Source organism: Sceloporus occidentalis, unplaced genomic scaffold, assembly GCF_023333645.1.
Source record: "Sceloporus occidentalis isolate IW3139 unplaced genomic scaffold, rSceOcc1.0.p SCAF_4, whole genome shotgun sequence".
Lineage (NCBI taxonomy): Eukaryota > Metazoa > Chordata > Lepidosauria > Squamata > Phrynosomatidae > Sceloporus > Sceloporus occidentalis.
In genome coordinates this window covers 40,633,422-40,652,111 of record NW_028316984.1, presented here as the reverse complement: position 1 = coordinate 40,652,111, position 18,690 = coordinate 40,633,422, and the positions used below count along the sequence as shown (strand labels likewise).

Sequence of the window (18,690 nt, the reverse complement as noted above, 5' to 3'; positions counted from 1 at the left end):
GATTTTTGCCTTTGCCTTCCTCTGAGACAGTAGACTTGCCCAAGGTCACCCAGTGAGTTTCCATGGTGGAGTGGATTTGAAACCCTAGTCTCCAGAGTTTAGGGTCACTCAAACCACTACACCACACTGTTTTTCTCATTTCATTTCAAATTGTTGGTACTCATATTTGGACTCTAAAAGTTACAGTTTACAGAAACGTCAGCTTTCAGTATATATTACAAAATCAGTTATCCTATGAAAGCATGAAAGCTGATATTCTGTAAAGATGTAAGTGCCATTCTTCAGTGCTTTTAGCTGTGATCTTTTGCTGTGCATAAAATCAGTACTGACATTTATAACATGGACATGACCCCCTCCGCCGCCGCCACCATTAGAAAATCGGAACATTTTAAAAAATGTTCTTCCTGTTGAGTAAAATTACAAATGTTTGTGCACATGTTTTCAGTTTCTTTCTTTTTTTGACAAAATTATAATTTGTGCAAAAAGCACATTGTAGTTCATGCAAAATGTAATGATTTATGTAAAGAAAAACACAACTTTTGTTCCCTGCAGATGTAACTATTTTTGCATAAAATTTGTGTTTTGTGCAAAATGTTTTGCATTTTTTGTGCAACCAAACTTTTCAAGAAAAAAAGTTCTGAAATGTGAAAAAGTATTCCAAAGTGCACAAAGTATCTTGTAATGTTTTGAGACATGCCAAGGCACCTTTCTACATGGAGGAGGAGAAGGCTTGACTATTCCACACAGCCCTACTTCACACACACAGCTGTTCAGAAGGAAAGCTAATACTCATGCATGGCCCCACTCATCCCCCAACAAAGAGCTAACAATACTCAGAAGGTGACTTTTGCATGGATGAAATGAAGAAGAGACTTCCTAATCTTTTCTCACAAGGAACAAAGAAAACCCCAGATACCTCCCAGGCATGAGACATTCTCAAGGATATTTCGTACCTTGAAAGCTTGAAGGCATTTCTTCCTGAACTCAGGCTCCTTAATTAGAACCAGCTGTCTGTGTGCCAATAATGAATCAGAAACAATTTGGACTTTTCCTCCCCTATAAATCAAGTGCAAATATCTTTTTTTTATTTCAAGGTGTTAATTATACAAATGGAATCCTTATGTCACGCTTACGGATTTTCCTAAAAAGATAACCATGGTTATTACCTTATTTCTGCAAATAGTTCTGACAGAAGGTGATAAAGAGGGTGGATTTTCTAATTAATTTCAAAATTCATTTTGACTCGTCCAGAATTTGCTTTGATTAAAGGGGAAAAAAGAAGAAGTTCTGACTGTGGTTTGTTACTGATGAATAATGTAAGAAATGTGACCAAAAAGTCATCTTTGGAAAGGATTTTTTTATTTAAGTTTCCCCTTGAGAGGAATTATGCAGTTTTGAGCATTTGTAATAGGTGTCTCTGAGCTAGAGTGTGCTAGTGTAGCATTCAAAATTTTTAACATAAAAAGGACAAGTTTTTAAATAGGGCTTTCTTAAATATAATTTTCAACCACAACAAAGAAGAAGTCCTGCATTCAGACAAATCCATTCTGTTTCTTTGCCAGGGAGAAAACTCAAACTCTTATAGTTTGCTACCAGGATGAACAGAAGCAACAAAGAATAAGACTGCTGTGCTTTTTAATGGTTCTGTGGAAATCGGACTTTTAATCAGGTTCTGCTCTGTGGTAAGCTAGAGTGGTTAACATTTCTCCTTCTGTGTATTGTTTAAGATACCAAAGATTTTTAAAAATATGTCCTCAGAGAGAATGTAGTTTGGTTAAATTACTGTGGAGATTTACAGTCTGCCCTCCATATCCACAGATTTTTTATGCCCCCATTGAACCATCCATGGTTTGAAAATATTCAAAAAAGATATACATTCCAAAAAACAAACTTTGAATTTGCTATTTTATATAAGGGGCACCATTCTACTCTTCCATTGTATTTAATGGGACTTGAGCATCCATGGATTTTGATATCTGCAGATGGTCCTGGAACCAAAACCCAGCAGATACCAAGGGTTCACTGTATAATCCAAAGCAAAAACCTAGAATTGTAAAAATCTTCAGATTTTACATTATTGCTGTTCCTCATGATTGATTTTCTGAATGAATCACATCATATTACAGCATACTACAGCACAACTTAGGGGCTATCCAGACTGGCCTAAAAGGCCAGCCTGGGGGCAGCATCTTGATGACGCACACCCAAATCTGTCTCCTAGGGCACCCTGATGCCACGCGCCACTCCAGATGACACACAGCATCATGACACACCTCCAGCACTGTGCCCAAATGATGCTGCGCCAAAGGGGTGCCATACAGTTGTACTGCTGTGGATATGGTGCCCTTTGGAAGGTACTAAAAGGAGTTGCTTTTTGTGGCTCCCTTTTGCATCCTCCAGAGGCTGGATAGGGGCTGCAGTGTGAGGTTGCAGCGGTCGCAATCCAGCTAAAGAAGGGGCGGCTGCATGCCACCCCTTCAGGACTGTATGTACAGCCCCTAAGTCTCCAGGTTTGCATCCTTATATTGCTGAAATGGCAATACCAACATATAGAAGGAGGTGTATAAATGGTTTGCAGAAGCAGAACTACTTTTGGGGACAAATGGGAGACTAAGCTGGAAAAACTTTTAAACACAGCCTATGAAGGACTGAATGTATGCAGGAGGGTGGGGAGAAAAAAAAACAGTGATGCAGAGAATGATGAATTTTGGAAGGGTACATAGCAGTGGTGTTCCTGCACCGGGTGTCACCTGGTGCAGGGGGACAGGATGTCCGTGGTGGGTTGTCTGGTGGGATTTCCAGAGGTGGAGGATGCATGGGACAGAGCGTGTGCATGGCAAAGCAGCACACATATGGAGGCCAGAGCAGCATGTGAGGGGTGTGGAGCAGGGCACACAAGCAGACCAGAGCTCCCCATGCATGTGGACCAGAGAATTGTGCTTGGGGTGTGTGGAGCAGCATGTGCATGCTCAGACCAGAGCAGCATGCGGATGCATGGATGAGTCAACACATGGATGGTATGGGGTGGCGGTGGGCTGACTGGGTGTCACCTCTGTTCTAGGGTGTCACCTGGTGAAGTTCTACATGATTCCCCAGACAGGTTTTTGATCTGTTCCTGGCATTTCCTAGCACACTACTCCTTTTATTTCCACAAACCTAGTACTTTTATTGCTTACGCAAACATAGATGTTTTCTGTGAAGTTGAAGGCTTTCATGGCCAGCATTCATAGTTTTTTGTGGTTTCTTCGGGCTATGTGGCCATGTTCTAGAAGATTTTCTTCCTGACGTTTGGCCAGCATCTGTGGCTGGCATCTTGCCCAAAAAACCCACAAAAAACTATAGATGTCTTCATTTATTTAATTTTAATAACAATGTACCTGCTATATGGATTGTATACCTTCACATAGTTTGTGACTTAAAGCAACCCCAATGGGTTTTATTGGCAATATTTGTTCAGATGAGGTTTCCTTTTCCCTTTGCATTGGACTATAGACACTAGGGTTAAAATCCACACTCAGCCATGGAAACCCACTAGGTGACCTTGGGCAAGTCACACACTCTAAATGTCAGAGGAAAGCAAAGAGTGTAACTTGCCCAAGGTCACCTAGTGAGTTTCCATGGCTGGGTGTGGATTTTAACCCTAGTCTCTAGAACTGTAGTCCAGTGCTCAAACCACTACATCACACTGGTTCTCAGTGCAGCTGTCTCTCCAAAACTGTTGTGGTCACTTCAAAACTGTGCAACACAGAGAATAGCAACATCAACAAAAATGGTTTCATCTAACATTTGGTTGTTTTGTTGCTTGGGTTGTGTGGAAGAATCTTTACTTCCTGTGATGCTGGAGGAATATTCAAATGGAGAAATAGATTCTTTCTGAATAGACGCCTAACATGTGCAGTGGACAGCAGAATTGAACTCCTTAATGTCTGCAAATTCTGTCCACTATCTGAAAGGGGGCTACAATTGGCTCTCCATATCCATGGATTCAGCCATCCACAGTTTGGAAATACCGTATTTTCCGGCATATAAGACGACCCCCAAATTTTCCAGTTAAAATATAGAGTTTGGGATATACTCACCGTATAAGACTACCCCTCTTCCAACGCACCCCAAATAAAAATTTTAAAAACATCAGATTTGATTTCAATATGGCAATTTTAATTCAAAGGTTTATGACATGCAGATATTTAGCAGGAAAACTTATTGTATACAAAGCCTGCTTGGATTGGTCAGCTCTCCCTGCCTGCCCAGCCCTCCCTGTCTCCAAGACTATCAGAGCGGTATTGCAAACATGACTCTTTTTTCCATACACCGGGCTTCCCAGACACCTGCAGCTTGCTCCGCCCTTCAGTTACATATGCGGTGACTGCAGATTCTCCAGTCTGGCTCAGATGTTTCTGCACCTGCCCTATAAGACGACTCCCGACTTTTGAGAAGATTTTCCTGGGTTAAAAAAGTAGTCTTATACGCCAGAAAATACAGTATATGTTTTTTAAAAATCCCAAAAGCAAACCTTGATTTTCCCATTTTGGGAGCAGGTGTCAGCCATGAGCATTTGGTACACAGCACAATGACCTTATACACCAAACTCTGGGGGTCTACCTATTAGGATCACAGCCAACTTGCATTGCTCTTTTCCCTCCTCTTTGATTGGTGAGCCAGAGCAGCCCCAAATTGTCCCTCACATGCTATTCTTTCTGGCTGCATTTACACTGCAGATGTAATGCAATTTGCCATGGCTCAATGCTGTGGAATTCTGGGATTTGTAGTTTCGTGAGATACTTTGCCTTCTCTTTTGGAGAACTCTGGTACCACAATAAACTACATATCCAAGGAATCCATAGGATGGAGCTATGACAATTAAAGCAGTGTTAAACTGCATTAATTCTGTAGTGTGGCAGCAGCCTCTGTTACCTTAGAAGTGACATCAGGAAAGATGGGCCACAGTCAGGCTCAGCTGGAACCCTTTCTGTTGGCATTTTGCTGCTCTTGAGTATGTTTTTGTGAGCACAGCTGGTGTCTGCCCCCCTAAAATTGGACCCAACTGCAATCACAACAGACTGACCCCAGAACATTGTAAACAGTGAAATGATAGGGCTCCTGTTATGATTGTGGTAGATGCTTCCTGCTCTCTACTCTTCCTTACAGGAAACCAATTTACCAGGCATGTGAGACAAGCCTGTGTAAGGCCCACATCAGATCTCACAGGAGCCTGGGGTTATCATGAGAGGTCCTCTTCTCACATATTTGAAATGGGCTTTATAAAGGCCTCTCTCATGCATACCAGCCAGTCTTGAGCTGACTGGGCAACAAAAATGTTTGTCCTGTAACAGACGGCTGGTGGGACTCTGTGAAATGCAGTGAAGAGAAACTGTCAACTTTCACATCTATAGAGAAACGTGGAGTACATAGAAAGCCACTGTTGTGATGAGGGCTACGTTAATATTGCATGACTGAGAGTGGGTGTCTGAACTCTCCCTTCCAGAACTCAAAAAGTGGGTGGTAAGACATAGCACCTCCACAGGGCCATTACATAATTGCTACACATATACACACTTATTACCCACATATACAGTTATTCAGTGCCAGAATTTGCTAATATGGGAATATGAAAACATGATTTCTGGCAGAGAGAAGCATTGGGAGAATACAATTATACAAGTAATGCATTAAAATAATTTGTTGTTGCTAATTGCTGTCAAGTTAGCTTCAAGGGATGGCAACTCTGAATGAAAACCCTCCAAGACATCCTGTTACTTACAGCCCTGCTAAGGTGTTATGCATGGCTTCCTTGATTTCATCTATCTGCCTGTAGCATGCTCTCCTTCTTTTCCTATTGCCTCCCAATTTACCAGGCATTATTGTCTTTTCTAATTAGTCCCATTGTCTCATGGTATTGCCAAAGCACAATAGCCTCAGTTTGGTCAATATAATGCTAACAAATTGATATGGTAAGAAATATATGCTTCACTCCTTCACTGTTTTCATTCTGGATTACAGTGAAGGCAGCTTTATCCTAGTTTGTGCTGCTGCTGCTTTTACTGTATAAACGTTGGGTTATTTATTTATTTGATTTATATCCCATTTTTCTTCCAATATGGGAGCATCTATGAGCTTGCATTCTATATATTGTAGTTCTTTCATTAGCCATCCCGAATATGCTTTAGTGTAGAATAAGGCTGGATAAAAATTACTTAAGAGAGCCAGCATGGTATTGTACTTTTGAGTGTTGGACTAGGACACTGGGAGACCAGGGTTCGAATTGCGGCTCTGCCATGTAAACCCACTAGGTGACCTTGGGTGAGTCACAGTTTTTTAGCCTCAGAGGATGGCAATGGCACCTCCCCCTCCCCCAAAGAAACTTGCCAAGAAAACTCCATGATAGGTTCACCTTGATTTTCATAAGTCAACAACAATGTCAAAGCACACAACAACAAAAATACTTAAAGAAAAAGAGAGAAACAGAATGAGTAAATACTGTACATAATAAACTGTAACAGAGCTAGAAGCTACCTATCAGCAAAGATGGTATAGTGAAGTATTTACCCAGGAGAAACAAAACCTAATGTGACACTTAACAATACAGTTAAAAGAGACAGCATGCTCCCATCAGCCTCTGCAAAGAAGCAGAATAAGAACTGCAGGATTTGATTTCATTAAATAAAATGTCAGCAAGAGGCACAAGCTCATGTCTGTTGTGCAATATGATTCCCCCAGAACCATGCTGCATAGTGAACCAGTGTGTGTATGTGTGGAATGGAATCCTCGACAATACAGCCAAGCTGTGGATGGTCAGAAGAAATAGGGAGACAATATAAGTAGGGTTAGAATAATAGCAGAAAAAAGTAGTGTCCAGGGAAACATGCAAGAGCAATTCCATAATTGATTGCCATCATTTAATCTCTATTATAAATTACTAGACCGTGTTATGGAAAATGATGCCAACAGAAGAGCATGTCTAACAAAATCTAATTGAGTTCATTACAAATTCGACTGCAGTGGTGACTGCAATAAGTTATTAGAACCATTTGTCAATGTACCTTTTTAAGTAATAGTTTACTCCTCTTTTCAAGCACCCAGGTTTTTGAGATATTGCTTGCTGTTTTTGCATCACCTGCAGCCCATTTTGAGTAAGATTTCTTTAACACCATGCTGGTAGGTTTGCTCTAGCAAAAAGCAGTACTTAGTATATGTAGGCCAAAATGAGAGCCATGTGGAAACAGATTATTGTATATGAAATGGAACGATTCTCTGCAGTATAGTCAAAATTATGTGAATTAAGACGGTAAGAAGCTAATTCTATGGGGAATGCAGAGCAATTAAAACTGTTACTTTCACAGTCTCAGTCTCTTCCTCTTGAACAGCATTGGCATTCTGACCAATAAGAGAGTATTAATATAATTAAACTTTATTACAGTTTATATCTGAGCTTGATTTCATTTTCTCTAGTTTCTGATTTTTGAATGGTATAGAACTATATTTCTGGGAGTTATGAGACCTCACACAAGACTGTCAATACTGCACCCAAACTTAATGGAGTTGAGAGGAATCACTAATTAATTAAAAAGCCTTATCGCTAATTAAAAAAGGTGTTACAGTCTCTTCCAAGTGGAGAAATCCCTGCTAACTACCCTCATCCATTCAGGCAATCTTTTTTTAAAAAAACCTTTTAGCAGGTATTGGCAATAATTTTAGGTTCAACAGGATGAGAACATTAAATTTACTGTGATTTTTTAATATTTTACTATGCTTTTACATTACATGTTTGTTTGTTTTTTGTGAACTGCCTGGACAATTTTGTTTATCAGGTGCTATAGACATGCAAAAAACCAACAAAAATGTGTCTGTGAAGTCGAAGGCTTTCATGGCTGGCATCCATAATTTTTTGTGGGTTTTTCAAGCTAGGTGGCCATGTTCTAGAAGAGTTTCTTCTTCTTTAGAGGAGGCTCTGTTGCATGCCCAACATCTCATGAAAGTGGATGTAACAGCTGGGTACATTTAACAGGGCTTTCTCTGTAGCAGTGTCTTGACTGTGGAACTCCCTACCCAAGAAAGTTAGGCTGGCTCCACCAGTTTTAAGCTTTCAGTGGGCTGCCAAAACAGTGCTGTTTGACATGGTATTTAATTATTGAAATTGCTGTTTCAAAACTGGATTCTATGATTGTTTTTAGAATGTTTTTAGGAGTTTTTAATGAGTATTTTAATGTTTTTTACCTTTTAAAAATATTTATATTATTTTAATTGGTTTTTATTTGTTCTAGGGATCTCTTGTGGGCTGGGAAGCAATACAGAAATGCTATAGATGGATGGATGGATGGATGGATGGATGGATGGATGGATGGATGGATGGATGGAAAGATGGCCCCTTTAATGTTCCAAATTGGTACTCATCATGAAGGATGAGGCCAGTAAAGATTTTTTTTAATATTTATTTATTTATTTATTTATTTATTTATTTGGCAACCTAGACCCCTCACCATCATCTGTCCTCTTTCTGACCTGGGTGTTTAGAAAGGAGAATGGAATAGTAGGGCAAGCCACCTAATTTAATCTAATAATGGAATTTTGGTTTTGGATTGCCTCATACTGGGAATGCCATTTCAACACAGGGTCCACCCACTCCAAATTTGTTTGCATCCTTAGGCATCACCTACAACAAAGAGAACTGATGCTAGTGGATTTGGTATTCTGTTAGTAGCTGTGTTATCATATATACAGGAAGAACTTGAAATTAAAAGGTGGGAGGGATTTCCAATTAAAACCATGTTGAACTGACAGCACTGTGTCTATAGAGGCAGACACTGGATCTACACAAAGACTTTTCCAGGTATATAATGACACAAAAGCTAGAATAAAACATCATCTGCTTGCAACTCACTATCATCTTCTTACAACTGTTGTAGATTCCTGATTTTTCCCTGGGTGGTTTACCATAGGTGTCTCTTTCTTTTCCATCCTTCACTTGCACTAAACAAGTTGAAAGAATTTGATTACCTCACCTGTTAGTCACTCATTTAATTCCAAGTGACACTGTGTCTGAGTACAGACCACATCTAATATATTGCAATAGCAACGTTCCCATTAACGTGATCAACTACAGAATTGGACTCAGTGGGTCAATATAAGCCAACCAAAAAAAAAGGGAGGGGGGAGAAAAACAATTACTGTCTCATTGAAGCATGACAACACACACACACATTCCCCATTCCTTTTCTAACGTTAGAACACAATCTGGTTGGAAAAAGCGGCAAGGTTGCCCTTCAGAACTTAGCTCCTTTTAATAACTTCCCCCCTTTTAATGAGGAAAGTTTAGATGCAGGGGATCTTTAGTGGAAAGATCAACTTTGCTAAGGCCCTGTATCAATGGCTTCATTATATTACAGCATCCTGTGATCTGCTGCTAGGAAGTCTTAATTTTCCATCCTTGATTGAAGAGGGAAACGGCTTTGGTTTCCTCTGCTTAGGGTGGAGTGGGGACAGAATTTGGAAATACTACCCTTTTGGACCAACGTACCAATCATGGGATGGGATGGGGTTGTCCAAAGAGTAATTTATAAGCTTTGGGTAAGGATATTAGGTTTGGACCCTTGTAGCAGTGGGTGTTTTTGTGACCGTGTTGGCTTAGCATTGCACTGCAACACATATAGCTGGAGTGGCAGTAAGCACTTTAGCCTGTGAAACTGAATTGTTGGCAAGAGGCAATTAAACACCCTGACCTACTCTGTTGCCTTTCATAATACAGTGAAATAGTTATAAAGCAAGCTGGAAAAGAGGATGAATGACTTTCTACATACCCGTGTGTGTACACATACACACACATACAGACACTTAATCATGCTTGCTTGCTAATGAGGCTGAAGTGTAAAATGCAGTCTAGGGGAAGGTGAGCGAGTAATTGTTGATAGATGTAATTTATTCTTTAGGCAGAGCTGAATTAATATGAATGTCAAATGGGAAAAGTATTTGCCTCTCCAGATTGTAAAGAGAGAGGATAATGGAGAGAGTGAGTGAGCTGTATTTTGTAGTTAAAAATAAGTAGTGAACAAAAGGGCACTGATTGCTCTCCTATCCAGCAAGTTAAGAAAGAATAGGAGCTGCAGGAAAGAATACAAGATAGCGGAATCAGTGAGCTTGGAAACCATTATAAAACTATGTCCCTTAGCTTCATAGAGATCCTTGCACTAAGAATTCACTTCTGATCTCTGCCTTCCTAATTATATGGGTAGCCCAATTCATTATCTGGTTCCTTTGTAAGGTTGCTTCCAACCTGATGAGCTGTTGATGAGCTGAAGTGACATAAAATTGGTCCTGGCAAGCCCAGGAAGGACACTGAAATGAGTAAGGGAGGAGAGAAATGCATATAGCCATTGTCTTTCCCCTTCACTTTTGCTAGAGTGATAAAGCCAGGGACACGACAAACCTCTCTCTCTTTAAGAGACAAATGCCATCTACCATGTTAATCCTGGCTGACCAGCATTGAGAAAAGTGTACATGAATTTCACAATCCACACATCCATTATAGTTTTAAACCATTTTATTTTAATCGAGATTCAAATTTAATAATAAATAAATAAAGTCTCAACTTAAATTTGAATTCATTGTTAGGAATAAGTTGACAATTGATAAAGCATTCCATTAATCTGTTGAAATGTACATAACCAAAATCTGTAATCAACAACCTAAGGAGAGTCCTCTTGGATCAGACCAAAGGCTTATCTGCTATCATACCAACTATTGAATAAGATTAGAAATGATACTGTAATTGGTGGAACAAGGATCAAAAATTATAATTACAAACTTCGAGCATACGCTGATGATGTGGTCCTTACCATATCTAATATTTTGGAATGTGCAGACCACCTCATGAAGATTCTTAAGGAATATGGTAAAGTATCAGGGTATAGGATTAATCAGAAAAAAACAATGATGTTGACTATGAATATCCCAGACAAAGACATAGAAAAAATCGTGAAGATAACAGCCTTCCAAAGGAAAAAGCAAGTAAAATACTTAGGGATCACTCTGTCGACGAAGAACACAGAATTATATCAAAATAACTATATAATGGTATGGAAAGAAATTAAAAGGGACCTGGAAAGGTGGCAGCATCTACAAATTTCCTGGCTTGGTAGGATAGCAGTAGTAAAGATGGCAATACTCCCTAAATTGATGTTTCTATTCCAAAACATTCCTATTATTACGAAGGATTCGGTATTTAAAGATTGGCAAAAAGATATTTCAAAATTTGTTTGGCAAAATAAAAAACCTAGAATTAAAATGAAGATTATGCAGGATAAGACGGAAAAAGGCGGTCTTGGTCTCCCTAATTTTAAATGGTATTTTTATGCTTGTGTATTCGATTGGTTACTTGACTGGTTCAAATTGGAGAAGGATAGAATGCTGTCGTTGGAAAGCTTTGGGCTAAAATTCGGTCTTCATGCTTACTTATTTTACGAAAAAGTTAAAGTAGACAGAGAATTTAATTGCCATTACGTCCGTAAAACACTATTGCGGGTATGGGCAAAATATAGAAGAAGATGGTGCCCAAAGATACCCTTATGGGCATCTCCGGGTGAGGCCTTTTTGAAGAGGGAAGTGTATAGTGAGGATAGATGGATTACGTATAAGGACATCATCAGAATGGATCAAGGTAAAGAGAAAATTAAAACGCAGGAAGAGATTAGTAGTGAGGGTTTTGCCATCAACTGGTTTTCCTACAGACAGTTGTATGAGAGATTTAAAAATGACCAGACTGGAATAGGTTTTACATCTGCTATCCCAGAGCTAGAAAAAATGATCACAGGTGGCTCTAAAATAAAAGTAATATCCAATTTTTATAATATGATCTTGGGAATGGAAATGGAAGAGGAGGTTGTCAAAGAATATATGATTGCGTGGGCAAGAGACTTGAACCGAAGTATAAGGCTAGAGCAGTGGGAAAGAACATGGAAAAAAGAATTAAATTTACAAACAATGTAGAACTTAAAGAGAACTGTTATAAATCGATCTTCAGGTGGTATTTAACCCCACACAGGATATCTAAAATGTACAAGGGCACGGAGGGTTTATGCTGGAAATGCCAAAAGGAACTAGGGACTTATTTGCATAACTGGTGGTTATGTGATAAGGCTAAACAATATTGGAAGAGGATTCACGGAGAAATGAAAAAGATATTTAAATTTACCATGTCTCCCGACCCGATGGTGTATTTGTTAAATATGATAGAAGACCAGGAACTGGAAAGGACAAATGGCAAATTGATTTTTCTGTTCATAGTCGCGGCTAGAATGATTTACGCAAAGTATTGGAAGTCTAAGGAGGTTCCATCAATAGATGAATGGAAAATCAAATTATATGAAATGTATGAAACGGACAAACTAGTATGCCTGATGAAAACAGACTCAATGACAGAGTTCTTTAAGGATTGGGAACCATGGATTTCCTATTTATATCAAGAAGAGAGTCCTACTAGATATATAGCTATTGTAGATTAAAGCTAAATATTTATGAGGGTGCCAGATTTATTGATACAAAGATACGAGTGTATTATTTATTTATGCTATGTGATATGGTGGCCTCACGTCGGATTATAGAGGGTGGTTAGTAGAGCATTAGCGGGAGGATTAAGGAACTGGATCCATGGGCAATAAAAATAGAGAGTGTGGAGGGCAACGCTCTTTATAATATGATCGTATTTAACGCAGAGATCAGTTTGGATACACAGTTGGGATTTAATGAATGTGAAATAAGTTTTCTAGATTGGATACTTAACGATTATTAAGAGTATGTTTTGAATATAGATCATTCATATCAAGCAACAAGGGTTCAGCTAAGGAAGTTGTGTTTTGTATGTGCGTCTGTATGTTTATGTTCGTGTAGTTTAAGGGGTGGTGGTGGGTGTAGGGGCTTGGATGGTTTTATATGTTGTATGGGTGTATGTTATAGTTCGTAATATTGTATATTGTGCCTCCTCGTTTGTACTGTTTTTAATTAATAAAAACTATAAAAATAAAAAAAAAAAAAAAAGAATTATATTTCTATGGGGGCCAACAGCTTGTTTATGGAAAGCCCACTAACTGGGACATGTGTGCAACTACATATCATTTGGTGTGATATGTCTGTGTTTATTGGTGCAATTTACCTTTGCATTAAGTAAAAATGGGCATTTCTAATAGTTGATTCAGTGTTTCTGCCTCCAAGTGTGTGTGTGTTGGTTTTGTGTGTATGGATTTCACTTTCTCTAACAGGCGAAGGCAATGGCAAATCTTCTCTGAACAAATCTTGCCCCAAAAACCCTCTAGTAGATTGACCTTAGGATCGTCATATGTTGGAAATAACTTGAAGGCACACAACAGCAATGCCACTAATTAGCTGGCATTAGTGACAGTGTGGTGTAGTGATTTGAGTGCTGGACTATGATTCTGGCAATCAGGGTTCGATTCCCAGCTTGGTCATGAAACCCACTTGGTGACCCTGGACAAGTTATATGCTCTCAGCCTCAAGGGAAAGCAATGACAAACCTCCTCTGAACAAATCTTGCCAAGAAAACCCCATGAAATGTTTGCCTTAGGATTGCAATAAATCAAAAATGACTTAAAGGCACACAGCAACAACACACTATAAACCACAATTCACCACATCTCTCCATCCTTAATAGCCACCCCTTTTGTTCTCATTATTGCTTCTCCTGTCCTGTTTCATTCAGTGCATGCTTTCTAGGCCTGATTTTTTAAAATATATATATATATTTGCAAGGTAGGGCTGTGAAGGGTGATTCAGACAAACCCATTTTCAGTCATTTTGATCTGTAAGACTTTTAAAAAAAACAATATATATATATATATATATATATATATATATGAAAAAGCAATTGGTTTCTTTGGAAGAAGACGGTGGGTTGCGGGTTATCAAAGAAAGCCTGTTGCCTTTAATTTGTTATTAAGAATAAAGTAGCAGGCTGGACCTATCCTAGTACACTGAAAGTGACTTTGTAATAACAGGCTTAAAAGACCAGAGTAGTACAGTCACTTCTCTCTGTTGGTATAATTGGCACATTTGACAACGCGGGAGAGAGTTTAAATTGATACACCTGCCTGCAGGTCTGAAAGCACTGGGAGTGGTGTGTGCAAATGGATACTTTTGACACACAAATTAAAGCCTTACTTTTAAAAGACACAAACAAAGGGATTTTGCGTTATATTGTAACGTCAGTACAAAGCAAACTGCTAAGCTTGGGGGAGTTAGCATGCAGGTTTGCTCCCCTCTGCTACCTAAACTAATAGTACAGCATGTCCACCTTTAGTCAGATTGACCTGAAGGGGGATCAGTCTTGTAACACACCTTCTCTGTAACAGGGCACAGGGGTAGCTTTGGAAAGCATGCAGGGATGGTTATTTATGTCTGAAGGCTGGAAGGTTGCAGAGAGTGGTAAAGAGCCCCAGGTTCCTCCTGATTTCAGTTCACAGGCAAGGGGTCTGAACACTTGGAAGTTTGAAATGTTTTATTGTTAGCTGTAGTGTTAGGCTGGTGGGTAATTCAGAATGTTATAGTTCTTATCTTCTCAAAAGGATGGCTTTAAAAATGAATTTATACACACTGACAAGAACAAGAAGTCCTAAGATCTAGAGGCAAGCATAGGGTTGCAGCCAAAGATTTCTCTTATCATATAGGATAGAAATCTACCCACTTCCTTCCTGCCTTTATCAAAACTGCTGTGCAAATTAATGTTAATGATTGAAGAGATAGTTCCCTTTGTACATCAGTGACACATATATACCCGCACACTGTAATAATTTACATGTTGTGCCTTCAAGTCCTTTCTGAATTACAGCGACCTTAAGGCGAACCTATTATGGGGTTTTCTTAGCAGGTTTCTTCAGAGGGCAATTCCCATTGCCACCATCTGAGGCTGAGAGAGTGTGGTTTGCCCAGGATTCACCCAGTGGGTTTACATGGCCGAGCTGGGATTTGGGGAGTACTTTTAAATTGAGTTGAGGAGGAGGTAGATTTGCATCCTGTCTTTATGCTGAGAGTTGCAGTCCAGTAGCCCTCAATCCTGTGCTCATTTACCTAGAAGTCAGCTTACTTGTGATTCAACATAACTAGGATTACATTGCTAGCCTTACAAGAAACCTGCAGGGAGTAAAGAGCTGATGGTGGTGATGGTGGTGGTGATTTTAATTCATTTGTATTCCACCTTTTCCCCAGTAATGGGACTCAAGGCAACTTCCCACTGATTAAAAGCAGTAAAGATGAAAATGTATGCAACAACATCAGTAAAAAAACTAAACGTATACGCAATTAAAAATATATATGTAGAATTAAGACCATTTAAAATTAAATAAATAACAACATATATAATAAAAACAAAAAAGGCCAATAACATATATAATAAAAACAAAAACGTCTGATGGAAAAGGAATATTATGAATTGCTAGTGGAAGGAGAACAAGGAGGGGGCCATCCTAGCCTTATTAGTGAGAGCAGCCACTAAGATGTCCCCCTTCCTTGTTCCCACCAGATAAGCCTGAGAAGATCATGGGACAGAAAGAAGGCATGTCCTGAATATCTAATTGCTAATAGGCTCATATCAGGAAATATGGTCCTTCACATACCTTGAACCTGAATCATAGGGCTTTATTGATTACCACCAGCACTTTGAAGTGTGCATAGAAACAGACAAGCAGCTGGCAGATCTGTTGCAATAAGGCAGTTATATATTTATTTCCCCAGTTAACAATCTCTTTGGACCAATGGAAGTTTCTGATCACTTCTGAAAGGTAGCCCTTCATAAGAGCACATTACAGTAATCAAAATGCTTTGTAACCAAGTATTTAGGTAATTAAGTTTAATGTTTTAACTCAAAGTAATAAGATAAAACTTTGGGAATATGTACAGCAACTGCAGAAACAATAGTAGGTAAAAAAAAATACAAAGACATGGTTACAGCACATATATTACCTTGACCTTATCAAAATCTCCATTTCATTGCTTTATTACTCCTTCCCCTCCTCTTGAATTATATTTTCAGTTGAACAATTTTGAAAATATATTTATTTATAGACTTCTAGTGAAATCCATCTGGAAGGTCCCAGAGTGGAGAAGTTAGCATAAATGTTGGCTCTCTCTATATTCACAGTGCTGTGCAGTACTTGGTGTTCAACATGTTGACACAGTTCCTACAAAATTTTACTGAGCTTTTCTCAGCCAGAGTCACTTGTGAAGGTTGGGTTCATTAAAATCTTATTTTACTTTATTAGGACAAAAAACAAAAAGTTGGGAAATTAAAAACAGTGATTTTTTTTTTAAAAAAAGAAAGCCACCTTGTGTATAGCAGAAAAGAAGAATCTAGGGGAAAAGACAAACTAGAGATGTCGCTTGACAGTTGTTTCTGAATGTATCTTTTTACTGACCCAGCCACAATCTGGGATTCCTGTGTGACTTTTGTGAAGCAATAATGCTGGAAGTTAGCATAGAGACTATACAGTATGCCTTCCTCTTGAGCAAGATTTGTACAAAGCTCTCTGCCTCTTAGAAGTCACAACCATCACTGGCTTCCTCAAAATTATATTCTGTCCCTAGATGTGCTCAGGGTTGATTAATGCAAATTTTGGCACTTATTTTAATAGGGGTGAATGTGGCAGGACAGCAGGCAGTCAAGACAATGACAGAATTGTTTCAGGATCACGGTAATACATGAAGTTGGAAAGAAGCATGACAGTAACATAGTTTTGTATCTAGAGAGAGATTGCTCCAAGTAAATCTTTTGATAGGATGATGTTGAATACCCGTTCAGCCTGGCCGGGCCGGGGGGGGGGACGACATATTGCAGCCATCTGAACTTTTGGAAAGATGGAAGGAGCTTTTAATTTCATATTGGAGGCATAAGAACCTTCTGACAATCTCTTAGGGTGGGAGCAGAATCAATACCATTTGCCATCATTTTTGAGAAATCTTGAAGAACAGATGAGGTGCCAGAGGACTGAAAAAGAGCAAACATTGTCCCTCTGTTCAAAAAGGGCAAAAAAGAACATCCAGGGAACTACAAGCCAGTCAGCCTGACCTAAGGGATAACAAAGGAAAATGCGGTGATTATTAGGAGCCAACATGAGTTTGTCAAGAACAAATCCTGTCAAACTAATCTTATATCCTTTTTTATCTACTAATTTAGTAGGTGGAGAGAATTCTATAAAGGTTGTTTATCTGATTTTCAGCAAAATAGTTATAAAGTTCCCCATGATATTTTGATTAGCAAAGTAATTAAATGTGAAATATATGGAAACATTGTCAGAGGGCTCAGTAATTGGTAAGAGAACCATGAGACATGCCTTCACTTGTTGGAAAATCCAGCTTACCTTCAGGTTAACCAAAATCCACAGCAACCATGGGCTTATATGCAAACACCAAGGCAAGTTCAGGAGAACTGTCCACACATAGTTCTCTCTTTCAAACTCATCCTGGTCTGATAAATCACAGTATGCACAGCCAGATGGCCATGGCTGCTCCAATTTTTTTCTCCAGGACTATGCATGAGAATATACTTATTTCTAAACTCCTCCTCCCAATCTCACACCAAAATTGCTATGAACATTAGAAGGAACTGCTTGATGTAAGAGCAGTAAAGTAAGGGAACCAGTTACCAAAAGCTATGGTGGGGTCTCTTTCTCTGAAGAGCTTCCAAAAGAGGCTGGACAGCTATCTACTGGGGATTCTCTAGATACATTCCTGCATTTAGCAAAGGAAAGGCTTTAGAGTCAATTATTTATGGGGCACCTTCCAACTCTGTAATTCTGTGATTCTGTGCATTTGACTTTATATGTTTATTAAAATCAAAACCTCATCTCTTCCTTAGGCCCTAACCGTGCCAAATTTTAAATATTTTTGTGAGATAGAGTCACAGTTTTAATGTTTTCCTGCATAGTGAATTGCCTGCATGTAGAGGGTTAGTGCATCAGAGAATTGGATTCCAGCATAGCATTTGAGCTCTTATCTGCTAGTTTTCTAGATATATGATATTTTGCTACAGGTGTGTTTTTCTGTGTCTGTATCTGAAAGGCAGAGGTTCATCTGGTCTCTGCCTCAAATCCTTGCAGTCTACAAATACAAATGGGAGGGCAACAAAGGGAATGAGATGGACCCAGTCAGTGCATTTTTGTTTGCTCAGTTGTTTTATTTTATTTTTTGTTGCCTCTGCTTGCAGTATTATAGTCTCCTTACCTTTTAGTATGAAGAAGGATAGTGAGCTATGATACATTGTTTTTATTGTATATTTATCATTGTCACTCTCCTTATTATCTTTTAAAGTAGGAAGTTTATGAATTCCATAGGAAAACAAAGCATTTTACTTCAGAAAAGTAGGCAAGAATGAAATCAAACTGCGGCAGCCTCTTCTGGCTTGCATGTTCTTCCTTATTAATAACCATCTTGACAGCACTCTGATGTTGCTTGGCCACATGACTCCCAGTTTTCCTCTGTGAAATGTTGGAGGTTATGAGACAGAGAGAAAGACAGACAGATACATTACTGTAGAGTGTGAGGATTAGAAGGTTATTCTGAAAGCGTCTTGGAAAAAAATTGACTTCAGGAAAAGAATATGAAGAAAGCAAGGCAGATGGTCTTGTGGAGCACTCTGAAGTAATGGAGGGCTCATGTAATTTTCACTGTGTGTGTCAGTCAATCAGTCCTTAGTTC

The 18,690-nt window shown here is 39.0% G+C and overlaps 1 protein-coding gene across 7 annotated transcripts in view; it reads left to right on the top strand.

The window, feature by feature from the left end:
• Positions 1-18,690, top strand: part of B3GALT1 (beta-1,3-galactosyltransferase 1) — a 426,145-nt gene that overhangs the window by 116,390 nt on the left and 291,065 nt on the right. For 3 of the 7 annotated variants that reach the window (XR_016281089.1, XR_016281090.1, XM_089523296.1), the window contains exon 1: positions 1,569-1,682. The exons of the other annotated variants lie outside the window; for them this stretch is intronic. The gene's annotated coding sequence lies outside the window, so the exon portion shown is untranslated. Of the gene's footprint in view, positions 1-1,568; positions 1,683-18,690 lie in introns of those variants that run through there. 7 annotated transcript variants of the gene reach the window in all.